The sequence below is a fragment of the Anas acuta genome, chromosome 3, assembly GCF_963932015.1.
Source record: "Anas acuta chromosome 3, bAnaAcu1.1, whole genome shotgun sequence".
Classification (NCBI taxonomy): Eukaryota; Metazoa; Chordata; class Aves; order Anseriformes; family Anatidae; genus Anas; species Anas acuta.
The window spans coordinates 73645963-73663734 of NC_088981.1; positions in this window are offsets into that span (position 1 = coordinate 73645963).

Here is a 17772-nt window from a genome sequence, read left to right on the forward strand (position 1 = left end):
TACTATATAGAATCAAACTACCAAAACTAGAAACATCTTCAAGTTTTGCTGGACAGAACATTTACATGCAAAAATAAAGAGAAAACTAAATAGGATATTTTGTGATGACTGCCATTACAGTATAAGGTTATGTCAAATATTGTTATTGCTACATTTGGACTGAGTTTAAAATTTATTTGGAATGGGGTTTGGACATATAAGTGAACTGTATACAGATATTTCACTATCTAAAGCAAGTGAAATCATAATTTGTTCACAGCTCTATCAAATACACTCAAATTTGAGACTGAATTTCATTGTTATACCTGCTTCAGGCAGATGAATCTTAGAATCATAGAATGTCTTGGGTTGGAAAGGACCTTAAAGACCATCTAATTCCAACCCTGTGCTATAGGCAGGGATGCCATCCACTAGAACAGGTTGGCCAAGACCCTACCCAAACTGGCCTTGAAGACCTCCAGGGATGAGGCATCCACAACTTCTCTGGGCAACCTGTTCCGGTGCCTCACAGTGAAGATTTTCCTCCTAATGTCTAAACTATCCTCTTTTAGTTTAAGATCATTCCCCCTTGTCCAGCCATAATCTACCCAATTAAAGAGTCCCTCTCCATCATTTTTATAAGACCTCTTTAAGTATTGAAAGGTTACAATGAGGTTTCCCCATATCTATCTCCCATAGATATGTTGACATAAACATAATCCTGAATAACATACTCTCATAAAAAGTAGAAAGAATTGATAATCTGTGCTAAACTAAACTGTCTACATCTAAGTAGTAATGTAATGTACAAGTAATGTAATTTATTGATTAATATCTACAGAGCACATTGTTTACTGCTTTATGATGAGTGTGCATGACTAGAAAGCAAAACTTTCAATCAAGTAATTTTTATTATTTTTTTTGAATATTTCCCATTCTTTTGTGGATATTCTATTTATCAACTCACTCTAGTCAATTATCATCAAACATAATTCAAGCTGCAAAAATGCTACCACATGTTTTATTCAAATATACATATTTATTTTATTTTATTTTATTTTATTTTATTTTATTTTATTTTATTTTATTTTATTTTATTTTATTTTATTTTATTATTTTTTTACTGTGAACTGGGATTACATGAATATCTGAGAAAGTTGCTAGAGGAATATTTTACTACCTAGTTATGATTTGAAATAATTTTAGTGCATATTCATATAAAAGTAATTGATTAACATCACACATCTGCTTTTTTATGATGGGGTCAAACAAGTGAATCTTATCTAGTTAATGAAATTCAGCATTTCATGCTGATTGTCCATTAAAACTGTTTACTGGAAAAGCTACAAACGAAGATTAAGAAATTTAAAGTCAGGGTAATCAGAGTGCTCATGAACTCTGCAGAAACAAAAAAAAACAAAAAATATAGCAACAACCCTTTTAATTTCATTACCTGTGGATGAAGCATTCAGGGTCTAGGAAGAAGCAACGGTCTCTTTTGACTTCAGTTCTTACAGGGTAATTAATGCTCTTGGAATACAATACTGTTGTCCTCAAGTTCTGCTTGTTATAAATGGCTCAGGATTCAAATTAGGATTAAATAAAAAAATAGGATTTATTAAAAGAATATAAAGGAATAGAGGTAAGCAAACAGCGCTGGGTGCACCGGGAGTCTCTGCTCCACCAGGACGCACACCAGTTACATCAAGCAGCTGATTTTTATGCACCTAGACTAATACATATTCATTACTACTTCTAAAAAAATAGATTATTATAATTAGCTTCCGGGGTCCAGTCCCTCCTACTGGAGCATGCGCATCAGTCTCCTCTGGGGGTCTCTAGGGGTCTTTCATGCTGAAGGCTCATAGTCTTCCTCTCCCCCTTTATACTCACTTGGCACCATTCCAAGTTTATGGAACACTTTCTACAGTTCTTGTCTCCCAACCATCCTTCAGCTTCTTTTTTCTTCCTCTTAATCTCTTGGCCCCCTGGCCAGATACCAAAGATCCACATGGTATCCCATAACAGTCACTAGTTGTTATCAGTTGTTCTGAAACTCCCAGACATCAAACACAAACAGCTTTCTTATTTGACGCTTCACAAGTAATTAAAACATTCTTCCCCAGCCATTCACAGACACATCTATATCAGTGTTAAGTTAATCTCGAAGAAGACAGGAAAAAAGGCTGTAACTGTTAGAAATAGAAGTCCGGAATAACAAAAGCAAACAGGTTCATAAATTTAAGGAGTGTTTTCTGAAGACGTGATAAATTGACTAGAATGAGGGGGAGACTGGGACACACTGCATCTGTGGTTCAAGAACTAAATTGCCAGTGCAGGGCCCAGAGGCAGACAGGATTCAAACAGAATTGTTCTTTATGGACACGAATTTATGGACACGAATTGGAACTGTTAAAACATTCCTCACATGCTCATGCATGCATATAACTAAATATACATGCATACATTGCAGGAGGATCTGGATACGCTAGACTGATGGGCTGAGGTCAACTGTATGAAGTTCAACAAGGCCAAGTTCTGGGTCCTGCACCTGGGGCACAACAACCCCAAGCAGCACTACAGACTTGGAGATGAGTGGATGGAAAGCTGCCTGACAGAGAAGGACCGGGGAGTATTGGTTGATAGTCGGCTGAGTATGAGCCAGCAGTGTGCTCAGGTGGCCAAGAAGGCCAACAGCATCCTGGCTTGTATAAGAAGCAGTGTGACCAGCAGGGCTAGGGAAGTGATTGTCCCCCTGTACTTGGCTCCGGTGAGGCTGTACCTCCAGCACTGTGTTCAGTTTTGGGCCCCTTGCTACAAGAAGCACATCGAGGTGCTTGGGTGAGTCCAGAGAAGGGTGGCGAAGCTGGTGAGGGGTGTGGAGAACAAGTCTTACGAGGCGTGGCTGTAGGAGCTGGGTTTGTTCGGCCTGGAGAAGAGGAGGCTCAGGGGCGACCTTATCGATCTTTTTAAGTACGTTAAAGGAGGCTGTAGTGAGGTGGGGGTTGGTCTATTCTCCCATATGCCTGGTGACAGAATGAGGGGGAACTGGCTAAAGTTGCACCAGGGGTGTTTTAGGTTGAATATTAGGAAGAACTTCCTTACTGAGAGGGTTGTTAGGCATTGGAATGGGCTGCCTAGGGAAGTGGTTGAGTCACCATCTCTGGAGGTCTTTAAAAGACGTTTAGATGTTAAACTTAGCGATATGGTTTAGTGGAGGACTGGTTAGTGTTAGGTCAGAGGTTGGACTCGATCTTGAGGTCTTTTCCAACCTAGACAATTCTGTGATTCTGTGATATACATATGTATATGCTTTTTACTGCAATAGCAGTAAAATAATATCTATGAAATTTAAGGATATTTTACAGAATCACAGAATCACAGAATGATGGCGCAACTTAAGCCCATTCCCCCTCGTCCTGTCACCAGGCACGTGGGAGAACAGACCAACCCCCACCTCGCTACAGCCTCCTTTAAGGTATCTGTAAAGAGCAATAAGGTCACCCTTGAGCCTCCTGTTCTCCAGGCTGAACAAGCCCAGCTCCCTCCGCCGCTCCTCATAGGACTTGTTCTCCAGACCCCTCACCAGCTTCGTTGCCCTTCTCTGGACCCGCTCAAGCCCCTCGATGTCCTTCTTGTAGCGAGGGGCCTAAAACTGAACACAGTACTCGAGGTGCAGCCTCACCAGAGCCGAGTACAGGGGGATGATCACCTCCCTAGCCCTGCTGGTCACACTGTTTCTGATACAAGCCAGGATGCCGTTGGCCTTCTTGACCACCTGAGCACGCTGCTGGCTCATATTCACCTGACTATCAACTATCACTCCCAGGTCCTCAGCTCTTCAACCTCTCATCTCCCAGTCTGTAGTGCTGCTTGGGGTTATTGCGCCCCAGGCGCAGGACCCGGCACTTGGCCTTGTTGAACTTCATACAGTTGACCTCAGCCCATCGGTGCAGCCTATCCAGATCCTCCTGCAGTGCCTTCCTACCCTCGAGCAGATAAATATATTTTAATATATTTAAGCCTGCAGTATATTGCTAAAATATTCAAGTTATTGTCTTTTGACTAGAAATTACTAAAAGGTAAAATAGTAGCTTAAAAAAGCTAGAAATGCTAACTTATTAGTTCAAAAGTAATTTTCTGCTCTCTTTAGAAGAAATTTATTAGCTAACTCTTTGGATGAAAACACATATTTACGTAATGTTATTTTATATGATGCACAATTTTTGTAGGCCTACAACAAAAGCAAACTCCTCACTGTCAGTGTCGTCTTTAGTCTTTCCTGTTAATTGAGCAAGTCAAAATATAAACAGAATTAATTTAATCCAGTTAATGCCAGTGTCATTTATTAGTTTACTATCAGTTTACTACATAGCCATTATTTCACACTGCTTAAGTCTTGCTTTACTGTAAGTACAAATCTTGATTTAGATACTACTTACAGAGAAGCGAGCATTCTGGCAATACCTCTACTGCAGAATCCTGCTGGCCAAGACAGAAGTCAAAGGGGAAATCTGAGGTGACACAGCTGAGTCCTTTCTATTACTTGTCTGCAAAAGAGCATTTAATGACCCTGGTTATGTTTGCAAATTTTTGGTGGGTAACAGCAAAATCAAACCAAATCCTTTATCTAGAAAATTTAGGGAAGAGGGCACTGAGTGGAAACAAAAGCAATTTCCCACCTCTAGCTCTGAACTAGTATTTACTAGTGTTATAGAGAAACCACATGACTCCTTGCATATCTGTTGTACACATTATATACCATATTTCATTCTAACATCTGTGGCCAAGAGAGCTTCACATGTAAGTATTTCTAATGAACCACTGGCAATCCAATATGCAGCCTGAGGGAAAAATTATATGATAATTATATGTTATTAAAATGAAACAAATCTTCAATAATCACAGTCATATACATATACATATACATATACAATGCCTTTCACATGAAATATTTTCTTGTCTGCATAGCTGGTGCCATGCAGAATAGAAAGGCTGTGTTCTTTGCTAAGGAAATAAAAGTTCAAAATAAATTGTTTTACTTATGTTCTTTAAAAGATAATTTAGCATACTATTTTGTTGTATTCAATGATTGATTGATTGATAGATAGATAGATGGATAGGTAGATAGACAGGCTGATAGATAGATAAACCCTGTATACATTCTTTAAATGAGCTGTTTTCATTACGGTACTTTTTCGGTGTGAAATAATATCTGGAAATTTAAAATCACCCATTCCAAGGAAAATGTCTTCAAGGGTGATATCTGACAGAGGCACATCTGACTTGTATATTTATGTTACACTTGAATGCATTCCCTCTATCTTCCAGCAAAGAATGGAGCTGCAGCTGTTGCAGCTTGAAGTCTTGTAAATAAATTGTGTGGTGTGGACCAGCTAGCATACCTTCTTTTGCCAAAGGAACAGCTCATTATACTACCACAGTCAGATGAAGCATCTCTGGAGAGGATATAGGTTTTTCTAAATGCTTGCAAGGCTTTTTTAACGATTTTTTTTTTTTTTTCCTCACACTCTGTCTTGTTTCTTCCTATTCCCAGCAATATCTTTTACAAGAAAAAAAATATGGTAACTCTACAGTAACTCCACGGTTTTACAGACTGCAATTCTGATGTTTATTTTGAGTATTGCATCCATTAGAGAATGCAACAGAGATATATTTCTCTATGATTTACCCTCTGATGCTCATTTGAGGTGTACTTTTATGTTTACTTTTAGAGCCATATTCATAATGATTTCAAGTACCTCAAGCTTTTGTAACCAAACTCTTCTTACATGTGCATGCACACTGGAGTATGTAGGGCATACTAAAGATCAAAATAAAAAAAAATAAATAAAGTGAAAAGATGCATTTTTATTTGGCTGTGGGAACGTGTATTTATTTTAAAAGCATTAAAAATAACAAATGGCAAGTAAAAACAACACAGGAAAAATGAACATATCACCTTAGGACATATATATATATGTATATTCTAGTAAAATTCAAAAGTGTAAAGATAAAATTCTGCCCTAGCTAAGTTGTATCAGTTTTGATTTAATGTGACTCACAATGTCACTAGACATTGTGAGTGAAAATATAAGGCAAAATTTTCTCCTAAATTTGTCTCTGTCATACCACGACCCAGTTAAAAATAAGAGCTATTCACATCAAGATGATCAAAACAAATACCCCAGGACACAGAATTAATCACCTCTACTCCCCAACACAAACTACTTTTCCTTAGGGTTAGCCTAAAACATTATATAAAATACAGGCTCACAGAACTGACAATGACATACCTAATCAATCATTCTCTCTCTCTCTCTCTCTCTCTCTCTCTCTTTTTTTTTTTTTTTTTTTTTTTAATCTTGATACTACAATGAAGAAAAAAAGGTCTTGCTTTCTCCTGGCTTTATATGAAGATCACTCAAATCCATGTATGACTCCTGTTGACTTCATCTGGACTGGCTCTGAATGAGCAGTATTTGTCATCAGAATAGCTTAACGGTGTCCTAAATGACAAAGTTGTGGCTCACTGATACTGGAGTTGATTCTGTGGCAGAATCATTCCCCAAAATTCCCAAAAGATATACCTTTGTCATTGTATCCTTCAGTTTTTAAGTTAAAACCATTATATTTCTATCAGCTTCAATTTATGTGTACAAATGCTTTGTATATTTGTTTTAGTCATGCTGTGGGCTCATGGTATGGAGAACAGAATTCTATTCATATTATTCATAGATGTTGCCTCCATCTAAATTTTCAGAGAGAATTTGTACCGGTGAATTCAATTAAATTAAATATATATACATATATTCTACATGCTTTGGAAAAAAAAATATTTGAAAACTTCCTAGGAATTTAATTGTACTCTTTTTAATATTTTGAATACTGATAGATCTAATTACATTCTGTTAAATAAAATTACAGCTTGAATATCTTCCATAAAGACTTCTGGGTTTGAGAGGAAAATCAAGAAATTTCTTTTTGCACTCTATATATTCCAGATGACAGATACAGGAACTGGGTGGATGTTTCCTCAAATTTTACTATTTTCATTGCTTTGGTCTATCAGATAAGATAATTTAAACTTTGGATGTGCAGTCTCAACTATTTCCTTGAGGCCCATAAGCAATAAGATAATGATGTTAAGGTAGAAAAAATAAAGCCTTTGGAATACGAAGAAACAAAATATATGGAACCAGAGGCATTAGAGAGGAGAGGGATATGATTCAGTGGGAGTTGAACATAATGTGTGAGCCAGAATTTGAAGCAAGGAAAATTATTTTAGTTCTAGTCTGAATCTTTAATAAGGATCCTCAGTCAGAGATAAGGATAGGAGGTAGAAAAAGGGTTAATACAGGGTCAGATGAAATGGAGGCAAAATGGTTAGTATACCTGTTCTCTGTGACATAAAATATAGGTCTGACATAGTGAGTTTCAGTGTTCCTCTACAACCAGCATACTGGCTAATAAAGTGTATCTGCTCTAACTCGTCTAAAAAGAAAAAGAAAACCCACGGGTGATATCAATTAGTTCATTAGCACAGATGTGATAGATCCATAGTATATGTCCATAGACTTAACTATTTAATATGATCCATGCAATCACTAGCATTGATGCACTGTGTGCCATGTGCCTGGGGTTTATAATTAGTTCTTTAAAGGTTAGAAAATCACAGACAAATAACCTTTGTTGAAAATTTTTACAGATTAAATAATCACCATCTTTTGTGACATATCAGCATTACTGGATCTTCATTTAGGTCCCTCCAGCATTACTGGATCTTTATTTAGGTCCCTCATATGTCTCATGATACAGAATGTAACTACAGTTATTATTTCTCTTCTATGTATCAGAAACCATTGTTACTTGATACACAGCCTAATTCTTCAACAGCGATGAAAGAAATGAAGGAGGTTATAATCTCTGAGACCCATTTGCTGATGAAGATGGATGCTGTACAAGCATTTGGGGAATGGGACTCTGCCATAAATTTCCCGTGAAACACTGGGCAGGAGTCTCAAGCCAGTCTTTTCCTTTCCCTCCCTGTTTTTTTTTTTCCCAACGATATGAGTCAGACAGGCAGAGGTAAGCATAACTGTTTAGGGATTGAAGGCAGTGAAACCAGAGCAGTGAAACCAAGAAGGCAACAACTTAGAGCCTGTACCTAGAGTGTTTGCCTATGCCCTGATGTAAGTATTCAGCACTCACAAATAAAATTAAAATGAATGATAGTTGTGATCTGAATAGAGTTGGTGGTATAAAGAACTTATATTTCATAAGCAAAAAGTGAAAATAATAAAAAGCACCTCACATGCTCATTAATAATTGTGAAATTCTCAAATAGTGTAGTGGAGAACAATGTAAGTGAGCCCACATCTGCAAAAAAATTATATTTTCTCTACATAGACAGTGCAGCCCTATACTCAGTATAAGGAGAATGTGAAACCTAAAGAACTGCTTCTAATTGCAAACTATTTATATAGATTACTAGAAGAGGATTACGTCCTGTGAAGAAAATAACATAAGGAATATGTAAATGATTATTCAGGGAAAATTTTTCAGTCTAGAAGTGACCATAAAGTATGCATCCAAACAGACCAGTTTAGGAAAAAAAAAAATTTCTTTGTAATAAAATATTTGTTTTCATCTTGATATATATAAAAAAATAATGATAATAATGAAGTGTTCATGTGGTAAAGCCCTGTAGAAATTAAAAGTCTCTCTCCTCTCCTCTCCTCTCCTCTCCTCTCCTCTCCTCTCCTCTCCTCTCCTCTCCTCTCCTCTCCTCTCCTCTCCTCTCCTCTCCTCTCCTCTCCTCTCCTCTCCTCTCCTCTCCTCTCCTCTCCTCTCCTCTCCTCTCCTCTCCTCTCCTCTCCTCTCCTCTCCTCTCCTCTCCTCTCCTCTCCTCTCCTCTCCTCTCCTCTCCTCTCCTCTCCTCTCCTCTCCTCTCCTCTCCTCTCCTCTCCTCTCCTCTCCTCTCCTCTCCTCTCCTCTCCTCTCCTCTCCTCTCCTCTCCTCTCCTCTCCTCTCCTCTCCTCTCCTCTCTTTTTCTTCCACAGTAGTTATAAAAGTACTTATAAACCAGGAATTTGTTAAATTGTTATAGACTCTAAAAAGGTTGTATGAACCTTTTTAGGTTTTTTAGGTTGCTTAACTTTCCTTTCATATGGAAGTTCAAAATAAGAAGAGAGAGAGAGCAATAACAGGACCATTGGCTAGTCTAGTTCAAAGAGAAAAAAATATCTTCACTGTGATATTGAAGCTATGTTGATTCAGAACACCTACATCTCAAGCTATGGTAGGTTAACATACTAACTAACACACACATGACTTTCAGAGAAATCTATACTTCAATAAGTCTCCCTGGAAGGAAAAACATTTCAAGGTTACTGTATGATTATAAAACCCTGAAAGTTTAACACTCTTTAAAAGGATTCCTAATATCAAAACTAGGAGTGAGGGTATGGTATTCATTACCTTTTGGAACTTTCGGTCCGAAAGGTCTACATCTTTGTTATAGAGTTGCTTAAGAGATGCTTTAAAAGGAAACAAACCTATTGGGGAACTTCTTGAATAGCTGCTGCCTGTGGGAAACCCCCACAGGCTCAGTTCGGGAAGGGTGACATCCTGTGGGAGGGACCTCACATGGAGTAAGGGCAAACAGTGACCATGAAGGAGTAGTGGAGACGAAGAGCTAGGGACTGACTGAAGCCCCCATATACCCATATACCCATTCCCTTGCACTGCTTGGGGGGAGGACATAGAAGAGAGTGGATGGGGAGAATGTGTTTTTAGTTTTGTTTTTAGTTTTTCACTAAACCAAGAGTTCTACAGAATCCAGCTTTTTAATAATATATCATAAATTATATTAATCTCCCTATGTTTTTCCCGTGATGATAATAGTTGAGTGATCTCTCTGTCCTTATCTCAACCCTTAAGCCCTTTTGATCATGATCATATTTTCTTCCCCTTTCCCTTTGAGGAGGGGGAGTGAGAGAGCAGTTGTGGTGGAATTCTTTTGCCCAGCTGGGTAAAACCACCACAAATGTACTACTACATCAGTATTTCAGAACTTTCTAAAAACATTAATAAAAGTAAAAATCAAAAAAAGGAAACAATCAAACAAAACAAACAAAACCCCAAATAACACAGAACACTCAAAGTATTGCTGACAGTATGCAAATTTTAACCTAGGACAAGTAGAGAAAGATCCACAATGATTTTCTTCTTTTGAGCCTATAGTGCATCCATTCAACCCCTTTCTTGAACTCTACCCATAATTTAATAATAGGAAAATGCACTTCAAAATTATTCCTTCACACAGCTCAGAGTTTCCTTTACCTACTAGCAAGGCTGAATTAGAGATAAGTTTACTGTAAAAAGGTGGGACAAGTCTGCTCACCTTGCTATATGACTAGTTCTACTGACTTCATCATCTCACACGTTACGTGTTATATAGTTTAATTATCATTGAGCAGATATGTGCTTAAATTTCTCAATCCACATTTTAGTTCCAGGATTTGACATGATGAAAATGATTTAGATTAACTTTATTACTATTTTTTTTTTTTAAAGAAAAAAGAAGAAAATTGCTCTGATAAACAGTAGTGTAATTTATCACTGAAATTGACTGTTCTGAAACCATGTTTGGCACAAATCTTCAAAATCAAGATAAGGATTAGAAAAGCGGTATGGAAAATTGATATACAGTTTTAGAATAATTTTAAGTATCTGTAGGCCAGATACAGTAATTTTATTCCGCATTTAGCTAATGCTAAATTCTCCCAGCTCCAGTGTGAAGACTACGGAAGTTAAAATCAATTGTAATACACTTTTCCTTGTGGAAATGTAAACACATCAGGAAAGATCATTTTGCAAATGTGTTGTATTACAGGGTGCTTCATCTGAGATTCAAAGACTGTTGAAAATTGGTTGAAGAAGCATTACATTTATAGCATCTTCCTCTCACGCCATCTCCTAAGCATGCTCAGTTCTCTCAATATCTCTTAATACAGCCCTTCTGGTCCCATGGACTTGTATGTGTTGAGCACTCTCAAGTAATCTCTTGCATGATCCTCATACACTTTTGCTGTTTCTCCTCCTCCATACATTTACGTACAGATGCATGAGGTGGTTGGGGTGATGGGGTTTCAAGCTGTTTGATCATTATAGGCTAGTGATAGGACAAGGGGTAATGGGTATAAGTTGAACCACAGGATGTTTCATCGCCATATGAGGAAGAACTTTACGGTTCAGGTGACAGAGGAAAAGGCTACCCAGGGAGGCTGTGGAGTCTCCTTCTTTGGAGATACTCAAAACCCACCTGGATGCAATCCAGTGTAAAAAGCTCTAGGTGACCCTGCTTGAGCAGAGGAGTGGGACTAGATGATCTCTGGAGGTCCCTTCCAACCTCCACCATTCTGTGATTATATATATACTTATATTTATATATATTAAGTTTCTATCACCATATCAATAAAGAGATTTTTCTTGATCATTTTCCTGATCTTTGATTTCCATCTATGTCTACTATTTCCTCATTAAGTGTGGGTCATAATTTCTTACCCACATTTTCCTGTAACAGAGAATAGGGATGCATATGTCACTTCTCAGTGCAGTAAAATGTACAGGCCATATCAGGACAAAAAAAAAAAAAGACCACAAACCACAAAACCCTAGCTCCTTAGCTGTCTAAATTGCTTAGTAGCCTAAGTCAGTTAGATAAATTAGATATCCTTTATATCTCTGATGATGCAATCAAGGCTGGATAGTGATGTCCAGTGGTATTTTAACCAATTAAATTGAAGTATTCCATTGTGCATTGAAAGATATTAGCCGCTAGTACTGTCTGTGGAGTTGGCCATTCATGAGTTATTAATGTCACTTGCAAATTCTTACATTCCAGTATTCTTGGATTCTAACATATTACTGTGAGAGATTAAAAAGAATGAAGAGTGAAAGTAAAATTATAGCAGAAAATAAAAATTTTATATCTGAATGTTAAATGCAAAAAAAAAAAAATGGGAAAGAACACAGTGTTTCATGTAAAGTCACAAAACATTGAAATCCCTTTTTTTAGTACATGGTATTTTGTCTGTTCTTCATAGGACATAGAAACAGTACATTAAAACAAACAAACAAACAAAAACAAACAACAAAAAAATACGTCCGCCAGTTTTTAATACACAGAACATAAAAATATATAAAAATATTAGGATTCAAATAATTCACCGTAGTGACAGAACTTGTGCCAGCAAAAAGTGGTTCATCATAGAAACACAGAATCATTAAGGTTGGAAAAGACCTTTAAGATCATCTGGTCCAACCATCACGCTACTAACAATGTCACCCACTAAATCATGTCCCTAAGCACCAGGTCCAACTTTTTCTTGTTCCCCAGGGACAGTGACCCCACTACTTCCCTGGGCAACCTCTTCCAATGCCTGACTACTCTTTCTAAGAAGAAATGTCTCCTAATTTCCAACCTAAATCTACTCGGAGTTTCATGCTCATTCTCACTGTCAATGTGAACTCAGTTAACTTACTTATGGCTATTGTACTCCCTACCATAAAATATAAAGTAATTAAACATTATATCTACTAAATACACATTATTTGACAAATATTGTAGCAGTTTCTCAAATATGCAGGAGGCAAAAATGTTCTCTTAAATACTGTGTTGTTCCATTCTTACAGAAAGTGTCACTTCCAAAATGAAAAAGCATTCAAATGCACAGCTGAGAAAATACTATTTCTACCTGTCTTTCTGGTGGAATATTCCTCTAAAAAATGTATTCAGGAAGAAAACATCATTTGGGTTCATCACTATGTGTATCTCCTTTAATCCTTTCACTCAATTCTTCTGTAATCTTTATGGTACAATTGCCAAACGTCTTTTCCTTTTCCTTGTTCTGCTCATGTTTGAACAAATTTTTCACTCTGCATGGATTCTTCCTCTGGAGTTTTCAGACAAGATTTCCCCTCTGTTCTGTGTTTCTATGTTCTCTAACAACTCTGAAAGCAGTGACTTTTGGTTAGACTCTGGCATAAAGTATTTAATGGATTATCTAAAGATTCAAGATTCATGATCACTAACTCAACTCTTTACAATGAAATGTTCATTGGAAAGTTAAAATAAGCTGCCAAAAGTTCAAACATAAATGTCAAAACTGATATTTCTTCAATTGTGACTTCCAAACATAGCAACGTGTACATACACAGTGTTTATATTACTTTTTTCTGATCTATGATCAGAAAAAGTGACAGCAATTTATATATATATATCTTTCATATTTTTATCTCTAGAAAGGATATCTCAATTTCTTAGTGAAGATGGCTGGTAGAATTCTCCCAGTTATGTATTATTTGATAGGAATCTTCTACTGGTACTTCACCGTTGTGGCTTTTTTTTGTTTTTTTTCATTCATAACAAAATATATTATTTTTCTTTGTCATCTGTATCTGAAATTCCATGGATTAAATAATTTCCTGTTATGTAGAAATAGAACAAAAACTACTTATGTGGCATGCTGATGAGAAACAGACTGATGAGCTTGGTCTCAAATTACTTTATTTAATGTTTCAAATACTCATTTATGTTTTATTTTCCACCATGTTAACATCTTCTCAGGTATGTTTTAGAATTCTAGCTTTTATGACTCAACTCTTGCATCTGTCATTTTGAATAATCAAAAAATATGAATCAGTCCCACATATTTCTTCACAACCATTTCACAACATCAAGCAAGTGCAATACACATTTCATGGAGCTCCTTAATTTATGTATTGAATATTTCTTAAAAAAATTAGCACATATGTCTATTAGTGTTTTTTATTTATTTTTTTACTATCTTTTTTACACCTTTTCTTCACTTTCTACTTTTTTTTTTTTTTAATTTTTATTTTTTGCAAATCTGTTTTGTTTGATGTTTGTTTCTGTTTCTCCCCTCTTTGCCTATATTTGCTAATTTGTTGTACTTACCATTTTTTTGAATGTGAAAGACTTCAATTAAGTAACATTTTGCTGTTTTCTGCCTTGTATTTTCACATTCCTGTAATTCTGTTCTACTGTTTGAATATAGTGAGTAAGGAAGCTATTGTACAAGATACTGCTGTAATGCCATAAATAGAAATAAAAAATACAAAGTAACACTGAAGACATCCTACCAGATGCAAACCAGCAAGAAACTGAGCATTCACTGCATCAAAATTGTTTACAACGGATGGAAAAGAAAAATAATACCACCTATTCAGAAACTCTGATTATGAATAGACTGTGGTTTAAAAGACTGATCACTGCAGTCTGGCAAGGAGTTATTATAAAGCACATTAAAAACCCAGAATGAAGAATTGCAAGGCTATTTAAAAGGTTGTACAAAAAAGCAGACACAAAAAGGAAATTTCTGTAAGCAAACACTTAGATAAGCTGACTAAAAACATTCCAAACACTTCTACGCAATAAAGGGGAGGATAAAGAACCAAGTGTCAGAAAGATTACTGAAAACTTAAAATTAAGCAAATGCAAACAAACAGATAACAGCACATTCCAGAATAGTAATCAGGCAATGGCAAGAAATAATTAACAAATCAAAAAAAGAAATTAAGTATTTTTGACAGTGAACATACATGTAATTAAAGAAAAAAAATTCACAAAGGGAATGAATTAAAGCTCTGAACAATCCCTGGGAAAAGCAGGTCATATGCTTTCAATCTGATATTGCAAATTGGAAAATTTTTAAATAGCACTATTTAATTAGAAATATTATTTGAAATGTGCTTGCTTTTTTTTTTTTTTTTAATTATTATTTTATTTTTCTTTTCCCTCTGTATGCACAGCAATACATATTGAAGACCTGTTGCAAGAATTCTTGTATAGGTAATGCTTCTAGCTGACTCAATTAAAAACTGACTTATGAAAAGCTTGCAGAATAGTTTCTTTTGCATATGTGGATAATTCACTATCACTCTGATTTGTTCTCTCTTCTCTAGTAATAGCTACATATCACAGATAAGCCAGCTATATAGCACTGACCAATATTTTGTTCTAACCACTAGATACCCACACATTAAAGAGCCCATCTACTGCTGCTAAATTTTAAAACTCACTGTGTTTGCAAACTTGAAGACTATCTCCCAAATGTTTAAACTCAAGAAAATAAAAATGAACAAATGAAATAAACTCAACAAATATTGCTGAAGTGGTTGGCCTGTCTGTCATTCTATGTAATTTATCTAACATAACTTTTATTCTGGGTAGATTTAGGCGTCAGCTGTAGATGATGCCTTTTCCAGGAACACAGCTAATATTTCAGTTTTAAAAACTGAATTTAGTTTTTAGGGTCAAAAGATCCGTGTATGGCTCAAATGTTGTAATTTCACATATTTACCTCAGATTTCAAAAAGCTTCATTATAAATGTGGTCTCATATCACTAGATATCTTGTTTATTAATAGCCTTCATTGTCTCTTTTTACAATATTCAATTAAATTTAATTTGAATTCTTTGGAAGGACCTGTTTACATACCTTTATATTTCTTTTTAAATTTTTTCTTTTATTTTCAGTTTTACAAATAATTTTTTGCTTTTTATATCTGGTAAAACCACTAGTAAGCATGGCATTGTTTCCACTCTGCCCTTTCACAGAACAACTGCGAACAACTAAGTGTTTGTAAGAAGGGGCAACAGAAGATGATAATGATTTCGACCATCTTTAAACATTAAAACTCATGCCATGTATTATTTTGCTCAAAAAAAAAAAAAAAAAAAAAAAAGAGAAATTTTTAGAGGGTGTCAAAACATTCCACTGAAGCTAATATTGTCACAATTAAAAATGAAACAGAAAACACAGGTTTTGGAGCTGCTGATACCTTATACATTTGTGACTTGTGCTAACACCATTCTCTCCTTCCCTCCACTCCCCCCAGACAACATAAAAAAAAAGAAAAAAAAAAAAAACTCCTTCAGAATTTCTAACATCTACCAAGTGTTATTTAGACACTTTGGGGCACTTAGAAAATTTCTGTTCTTTTATGTTGACAAATGTGTATTAAATACTGCCTGTGTAGAACTAACTGGGGGCTTATTTCCACTAAAATCAAAGGAAATCTTGGATAGGTGAGGTTGAAAGTCTGCTGCTAAAGCTGATGTAACAGGCTTAAGTTGCAGTATGGATCAGAAGCAGTCTCTTAGTGTCCTTTTTCAGACAGAGAATTTTCTTATACTGGGTTTATGTCTCACAGGGGGAATACTATTTAGCTTGCAATACTCTTTTACACAGAATTTGAATAAGTCACCTTCTTTTAACACTCTTGCAAAGTTTATGACAGTAAACATGAATGCTACAAATAAATACAGCTTGATTTTTGATATCATGTCCAATACAGTGGCTGACTCAAAGCTTCATTCACTTTGGAAGCTTTTAACAAAGGTCTTTGTGGCGGAGTTTTTTTTTTTTTGTGTGTGTGTGTGTGTGTGTGTGTTTGTTTGTTTGTTTTTGTTTTTGTTTTTCCATTATCTCTCAATAATATTATGACTGCTGTGAATATTTTCTACATGTTCTTTCCTGTGAGTTAGCTTGCTGCAAAGAAGAGTGACATTTGTTGTGAGTGGGTAAATAGTAAATGTCAGTCCTTATTTTTCTGATGTCTGTCGTGAACTTTCTTTAGTCTTTGTGTCAGAATATGACTGATAGGAAACAAAGGTGATGGTGCTTTCTGGTTTGAGAAGTCATATTACTTCAGCATCATTTTAGCAGAAATTTTGTAATGATTCTCTGGGTCACTATTGCTGAATAACTTTTTGCAGCATATAGAGACTACAGGCAAGATTTTTATGTATCTGTGGTATACAGTGTAATTATTTATATGTAGCAGACACCTTCTTGCTAACTAGTGACTAGGCTGTTCATTAACATGCTCACCTCCCCAGACAAGATAACTTGTGAGTTTCTGCTGGTTTGGTGGTCATCAGTCCACTACTCCTTTAAAAAGGAGTTATCTCTAATTCTTTTAGCTCATGTAATTTTTCATGCCTTCCCCTCAATTTTATCAATAAAGCTGAATTAACTGTACACAGTTGTGCTGTTTCAAATTGGTGTTGGATTGCAAATGGCTCACAACCTACAAAAAAGGTTTCAGTCTCATCTTCAAAGTGTCATTGAACAACTCAAAATTTTCTGCATTTCCATTTCAAAGCAATAAAAAGCAACAAATACAGAATAAACATACCAATAGCTTTAGATGTTTTTTGGGAAACTTCCAAAGGAAGAACGTTAAATCAGCAAATTAAAACCAATACATGGTTCTGAGGCAATTTCTTGAAATATAAGGCCAGTTTAAAATTATGTTACATTTAATGATTGTCCTTCTAAAAATAAATAAATAAATAAAATTGGAAAACAACAATAAAAATACATCAGACAAGTAGTGAAAAGCTAGAAATAGTAATATTTTTAAATAAATAATTGTGATTCTGCAGTTTCTAACACTACAGTTTTGATTGATCATGAACACTTCAGTCTCTAAATGTAGCACTGAAAAAGGCAAAATGATTTCAGAATAATTTTCAACTCCCCCCCCCCCCCCTTTTTTTTTTTTTAACAAATGCACTGCTTATAAATTTGGGATGTATTTTAGGACATGATATGCATATTTCTGCATAGTACATTATAGTTGCTGTGCTAAAATTTAATACAGAAAAAAATAATTTAGTTTCAAAGCAACTCACTCCATGATAAATCTTGCTGTGTCAGTACATGCCAACTACTATAATGGATACCCTTGCCAGATGAAC